Raw genomic sequence first — 6,909 nt, 5'->3', positions numbered from 1 at the left:
GTCGAAGCAGCTCAAATATTCGACTGAGCTTCGACCTCGAGTCGAAGCAGACTCGCTTCAACTTGAAGTGGACAGCAAATCGAAGCGGGACCTGGTTTAATATTCGACACAGCTGTCGAATCAAATATTACCTGCTCTGCACAGCCCTAATATTTGCCCTTTTCCAATCATCCAGGACCTCCCCCTACTGCCACGAGTTTTAAAAGGTAATGGCCAGCGGCTCTGCAATCACATCAACTGACTTCCTCAGAGAGGGAGAGAGCATAGCCACTGAGAGAGCCAGAGGAGAGGCATGAAAGCACCTGCGAAGGAGACCCGGAGGAGGAAAACATAGGTCTAGTCAGTCAGAGATGTGATGTTGCGAAGAACCAGCAGGATGTTCTATAGGATGGACATGGACATGCTGGCTGCGTGCTGCTGCCCGGGTTTAAGATAACCTTGCAGCCTTACAGAAGGGGGGATTGAATGGAGCATGGAAGCCACCAGAGAGAGCTTGTTCTGTGTCAGCCACAGTGGAATCCACAAGATGGCTGCCGCAAAAGGGGCACTTTTTGGAAAGCCATCGAGCAGGACCTGAACATAACAGCTGATGTATTGCACAAATCTGCTGATCATGTAAAGAAGGAAGATCAAACTGAAGAGGGAGGAAAGTGGGGTTTGCTGTTCAGCGCATCAACTCTTACTGTATATTTTAGTCAGCCTTCCCCTGAATGACAGGACAGCGACATCAGCAGGAAGATGGTGTGTATGATCTGGTTAGGACTCTGAGAGCTTTTTCTGAATTAAAAAAGGGATAAGACCCCTAGCAAGAGAAGTGAAGTCCAAATGTGTGAGAAAAAGTGGGCCCAGCCTATTTCCTTAGGTGTCTTAACACCAGAAATCTGGGAAATGACTAAGCAAGAGCAGCTAGAGGTTCTCATGCATGAAACAATGATGATTTAGTTGGCATTACAGAGACCTGGTGGGATAAAACACATGACTGGAATACCAATACAGGAAGATACAATCTGCAGCAGAGAAAATAACGCTGGCACGAGGAACGAATTCCAAACTGTTCCCGGCCAAGTTCATCCTGGGTGTAAAACTCACTGACTTCAGATTTGCTAAGTTGTGTGTCCTAAAATGAAGGATTTGTCAAGAAAAAAGCTGAATCAAATAAAGAAGCGTGTAAGGTCTGTCAAAGCAGCCTCACTAGGAAAGGGTTCTTCAGCTAAGTGGTCTAGCAAACATGTTGCAGTGCTCAGACCCAGGTGGCTGGGGTTGTGTTAACACCCCTTCCATGCTTGGAGGGCTGCTATGCAATATGCTGTGCCCTGTCCAATCCCTCTTGCTTTACATATGCCCCCTGCTGAAATGGAGGGAACATACTTGCCTTGAGTGCACTGCTGTTCCCAAACTCCCTGGCTTGTTTGTGCTGTTGGCATGTACTCAGGGCTGCTCTAAGGTGGTTACGTTGTTTTGTATCTGGAATCTGGCATGCATGCCGCAGGAAGGACTGAGTGGCTGTGGCCTGCTCTGCAGCAGTACTCCCGGGCACAGCAAGGGGGACCCTCTACGTATCCCTTGAGTGCCAGGGCAGGTGGGTGCTATTGCCAGCTGTGCCACTGGCCTGCAGTATGACCCTGGCAAATCATTTTATTTCTTTCCTTGAGTCAAATGGTGATAATGAAATTGAGTGGCTTCACAGGAGGTGTGGAGGGGTTAAGGCTTTGGTAGTCATAAAATGCTTGGATCTCCTTTGACAAACATTGTTCTAAAAGCATAGAACTTGTCCTGACCTCTCCTCACTCCACAGTTTCTTTTCATGTGGAAAATGGGCCCTATTCTTGATTCCAGAGACCCTGAGCTTTGAGGGGTGGTGGGGAAGAAAATCCCAGCATGGCTGCAGATCTGAATCTGAGATTAATTTGGGACCCAGTGGAAATAATATTGGTACCTTTGAACAGGAATCAGATTGGAGGAAAGTGCATAGCCAGTCAATCCACATTTATTTCTGGTGGATGATTTGTGCTCCCAAATCTAAGCTATTTCAAAGCTAAGTCTGATTGCACAAATATCTTTCACTGGTGAAGTGAGGTCTGCCTAATCTTCAAGCAGGAGCTCTAGGAGAGTCATGACCTTCCTTGTTCACTTCACTGGGATGTGAACTCTTATTGCACCCAGACTGTGAAGTCTGAGGCCTTCTCTGAGTCCACACTATACTTGACAATGGTGTAAGAAGGTCAGCATTGCGACTTAGCTCACTACTAGTCAAAGCGTGCAAGAAGGAAGAGAGACAGTCTTGAAAACCTGAAAATGCTGAAAACCTGCACATGTTGAACCCCACCGTGGGGCTGCCATGCCTGCAGAAATGCAAGACAGAAATCCAAGGCAAAGGGGAGCTGAATCCAGTGGTTATTCTGGTTTCTCAGTGGACACTGCAAGATTTCTAGTTAGAGCTGGAGAAGACAGTGAGGCCTTTCTGTTTTTCACTCAGATTTCTTTCTTCTAGCCTTGAAGTGGTCAACACCAGAAATATGGGAAATGACTAAGCAAGAGCGGTCAGAAAAAATGGCTCCCCTTCCTTTTTCAATACATCTACTTCCTCAGTGGTTTCAGAATCAGGCCCATTTATTCTATGCTGGCCCCACAAATACACTTTTAAAGTAGACCCTTTCAAGCCAAGAGAGCTCTGAGGGAGCAACCTGAGTTTGTTTCTATTTCCAGTCTCATTTGTGGAGTGCCAATGGCAGAAGTTTGTCACTAGGAGGTCGAAAGCACCCAGCTCCATGCTCACATCCCAAGCTGTGTTTGCAGGTCTGGCAGTAAAAACAAATGCCCTTAGACATGCAAACGCGAGTGAATGTGTTATGGGCTTAATGAGACACAAAAAAGGGATTCTACAATGCTATTTTTGCAGAAGTCCTCTGCATATTTTAACCAGCCCTTGAAGCAGAGAATTTTGCTACAAGGCTGCAGAATATCTAGTTAACTTCCAGAATGTATTGACATTAAATTAGCCAAAGAGACAGCCCATGTTGTTCTATAAATGTAACAAAAAAATTCCCCAAACTGAAAGTAAAGACAAATAATGGAATATTATTTTAGGGAGATCATGGGAAGTACAAGCAAAATGGGAGCATGAAGGTCAAATATGATACAGACCACCTAATAAATGAGCATATTAAGGTGCTAGGCAGGTGGTAGTGGAAACGATATAAAGAATGCCAGCAATTAAAAGAAAACATATTACAGGGTATTTTAATTATTGAGAAATGTATTAGAAAAATACAGCTGGCAAAGGAGTCTCCAACCAAGGGCATTTCCAGACTCAGTAGAGAGTAGTTTAGTTTCCTTTTGCAAAGAGTAGAGAACATAAGATACATGGTGGAGTTCTGGATTCATGCATAATCCAGGAAAAGGAAAGAACCAGTGGAATGGGGCTGAGAATGGAATGGAGCTGAAAGTTAAGATTTTCCTTTGCTTGTGTATTATAGCTGACATACCATGTGGCTGCATTTGACAGGCTACATCTGGAGTACTGTGTTCAGTTTTGGGCCCCCCACTACAGAAAGGATGTGGACCAATTGAAGAGTTCACTGAAGGGCAAAAAAAAATGGTGAGGGGACTGGGGCACATGACTTATGATGAGAGGCTGAGGGAACTGGGTTTATTTAGTCTGGAGAAAAGAAGACTTGAGAGGGGATTCAATAGCAGTCTTTAACTACCTGAAGGGAGGTTCCAAAGAGGATGAAGCTGGATTATTCTCGGTGGTGGCAGATGATAGAACAAGGAGCACCGGCCTCATGTTGCAACAAGAGAAGTTTAAGTTAGATATTAGAAAGAATTTTCTCACCAGGAGGGTAGTAAAACACTGGAACAGGTTACCCAGAGAGGTGGTGGAAGCTCCATCCTTGGAGGTTTTTAAGACCTGGCTAGACAAATCTTTGGCTGGGATGATCTAGTTGGGGCTGGTCCTGCTTTGAGCAGGGGGTTGGACTAGATGACCTCCTGAAGTCCCTCCCAGCCCTAACTTTCTATGATTCTATGACTCAGCGTCTGAGCTTCTGGGATGCTCTGTCAAGCGCAGATAGATGATCATGAAACAGAACTTGAGATGGGCTCAAAGGACAAAGTACAGGTAGTCCTCAATTTATGACTTTTTAAGTTATGATGAATGGCACTTAAGACATTTATAAATTGACACCCTGTTTTGACCTTCCAATGGGGGTTTCGAGTTTATGACACTGAATACAGCTGTGTTCAGCTGGTAAGTCTGGTGTGGTAGGGGAGGGGAAATGTGGGGAGGCAAATCAAGGACCCCCACAGTGAGAGAGGGGCTGGGGCAAGATGCTCATTTGATGGTTCCCGCCACTCATCCAGGAGGGAAGGGGTGGGGCATGTGCCCCCGGATCTGCATGGGGTAGGGCAGGTGGGGCCAGGATTGCACCAGGCTGCACTGGGAGTGGGAGCTATGCCCTCCCAGTGCTCACCCATTTGGGATGGGGTGGGCGTGGGACAGGGCCGCTGCGCTGCCTGTAGACAAGCAATGCACAGTGGTGGGAGCTGCCCCACCCCAGAGATGAACCATGGTTCTGTCCCACACCCACCCTGCCCTGGTTGGGCGAGTGGTTGGAGGGCATGTGCCCCCAGATCGAGGCGGGCAGCAGGTCACGGCAAGTGGCGGAGCAGAGGCTATCGGGGACCTTAGCCCCCCCCCCGCTTAGGCCCTGCCACACACCCGGAGTGCAGCCCGGCACAGCCCCAGCACTGCCTGCCCTGCCCTGATCTGGGGGCACACGCTCCCAGTGCAGCCCAGTGCAGCCCTGACTCCACCCGCCCTGCCCCATGCAGATCTGGAGGCACATGCCCTCTCCCACGCCCTCCCAGATGACCAGTGGGAGCCACCAGATGAGCAGCTTGCCACAGCCCCAGCCCCTCCCTCACTCCGTGGGGCCTTGATCTGCCCCCCACACCCCCTCCCTTCCCCCTCCTCTTCCACCACACAAGACTTACCAGCTGAATGCAGCTGTATCCAGCCTGGTAAAGGAACCAATCTCCCATTTATAACATTGATTCTATGGCGAAATTGGTTCCGAGTTACAATGTTTCGATTTAAGAGGTGGTTTTCAGGAACCAATAGAGTCGTTAGTCTGAGGACTGCCTGTAGACTCAGATTCTGAGCTTTCTGAAATTTTGTGGAATGTGTATGTGGAGGGTATTGATTAATTCTGTTATGGGCATGAGGTCAATGGCAAAGTCCATATTTTTTAGGTGTCATATCTTGATTTTTCCACCACAGAACACAAGTCATTTCCCTTTGGCTTCAGTGGAAAGTCTTCACATTCTATTGCTGGAGATTCAGGTCCCATGATATGAGTTCTCATCCAGTTTTTAAATAGGGTGCCAACATTTTCTGCAAACCAATTATAAAGCCAGTAGGAAAGGATGTAAAGTTGCCCTCTAGAATGAGCAGGAGATGGTGTAAGGGAAGGACAGCTGAGTATTAAAAACACAGTCAAGGAAGCCCAAAGGCTAACAATATCAAGGCAACTTAAAAATATAAGGTAGATTAAAAAAATCCATTTGGCTGAAGGGAGGGGGTGGGAAAGACTTGTATAGAAAATGAACAAGCAGGGAGATTGAACTGAAGAGATAGAAGTCAACCACCAATGCACACCTCAAATCAGGGAGGGGGAGGAGCAGGAATCATACTTGCTTGGGGGTGAAAAGAAACAAGAAAGGGTCTTATCAAACCATCCAGGGAGAGTGAGGAAGCAGAGAGAGTTTCCAAATGAGAAAGCAAGTAGAGGAGGGAGGATGCGAGTCTGGTGGAGATTTTAAATCACTATTTTTGTTCAATTTTCCTTTGCTCCAGATGATATAATTAATCCTCCTGCAGGGCTATTTTTCAATATCATCTGCTGCTTAAGAGTTACACATCCACATCCTGACAGTCTTTGTCCTGGTGGGGGGTGCCTCAGAGGTTAATGCTGCCTGAGACAGGGCTCATCCATACTATGGATTACCCCTCGTCTTTACAGGGTGGGAGGAGATGGTGGCAGAGCCACTCAGACACTCTTCTAGGGACCTAGGGGTGCAAAATCCAGTCTTATTCTGTACCAGTGCTGAAAGCCCCCAGCAACAGGAAAGGGTCTTATCAAACCATCAAGGGGGAGTGTGGAAGAAGAGAGTTTCCCCAGCCTGGTCAGGATGCTAGCCATAACGCTCCTTTGTATGCAAGTGGCCACAAACACTGATGTACCTTAGCCCACTTGGCTTTCATAGCTCAGGATGGAATTTGGATCTATGTGCCTATAGGCAGCTTCTGCTAGGAAAAACCTCACAAGAATGGAGCTGGCAAGAAGAGAAGGGATGCTTCAAACTTTGAACCAGTCACTTTGGCTTGTGCTGATCTTCTGAGATCCATACACAGCCAGGGGTGATTTCCAGGTCTTGGAGACTCATCCCTCCAGTTTTGGGTGAGGGTAAGGAAGCTGGACAGGATAAACCAGGAGAGGGCAAAATGCAGCCCGCAGGCCAGATGCGGCCCACCAGGCCATTCTATCCAGCCTGTGGGGCCTCTTAAAAATTTAGAAAATTAATAGTTATCTGCCCCTGGCTGCCTGTCATGTGGCCCTTGATGGCTTGCCAAAACTCAATAAGTGGCCCTCCGCACAAAATAACTGCTCGCCCTTGGGATAAACCATTCTCCCCTGATAGAGGGATTCCAAGGAAACTCCATGATAAAAATCCCACTTAGTTTACATCCTCTGCACTTTTTTGGTGAGTCTCTTGAGGAAGCAATTAGGTTTCTGTCTCCCAGGGTAGCACAGTCCTTTGGACAGGCCTAAAAAAAGCTCATATAAATAGAGTTAAGTTGCCTTGCTGATTTGCGGCCCTCATTGGGCAATGGAGTGACGATGGGGG

This window comes from Gavialis gangeticus, unplaced genomic scaffold, assembly GCF_001723915.1.
Source record: "Gavialis gangeticus isolate Ggan-Ray unplaced genomic scaffold, GavGan_comp1, whole genome shotgun sequence".
NCBI classification, from domain to species: domain Eukaryota; kingdom Metazoa; phylum Chordata; order Crocodylia; family Gavialidae; genus Gavialis; species Gavialis gangeticus.
This window is presented reverse-complemented; position numbering follows the sequence as displayed.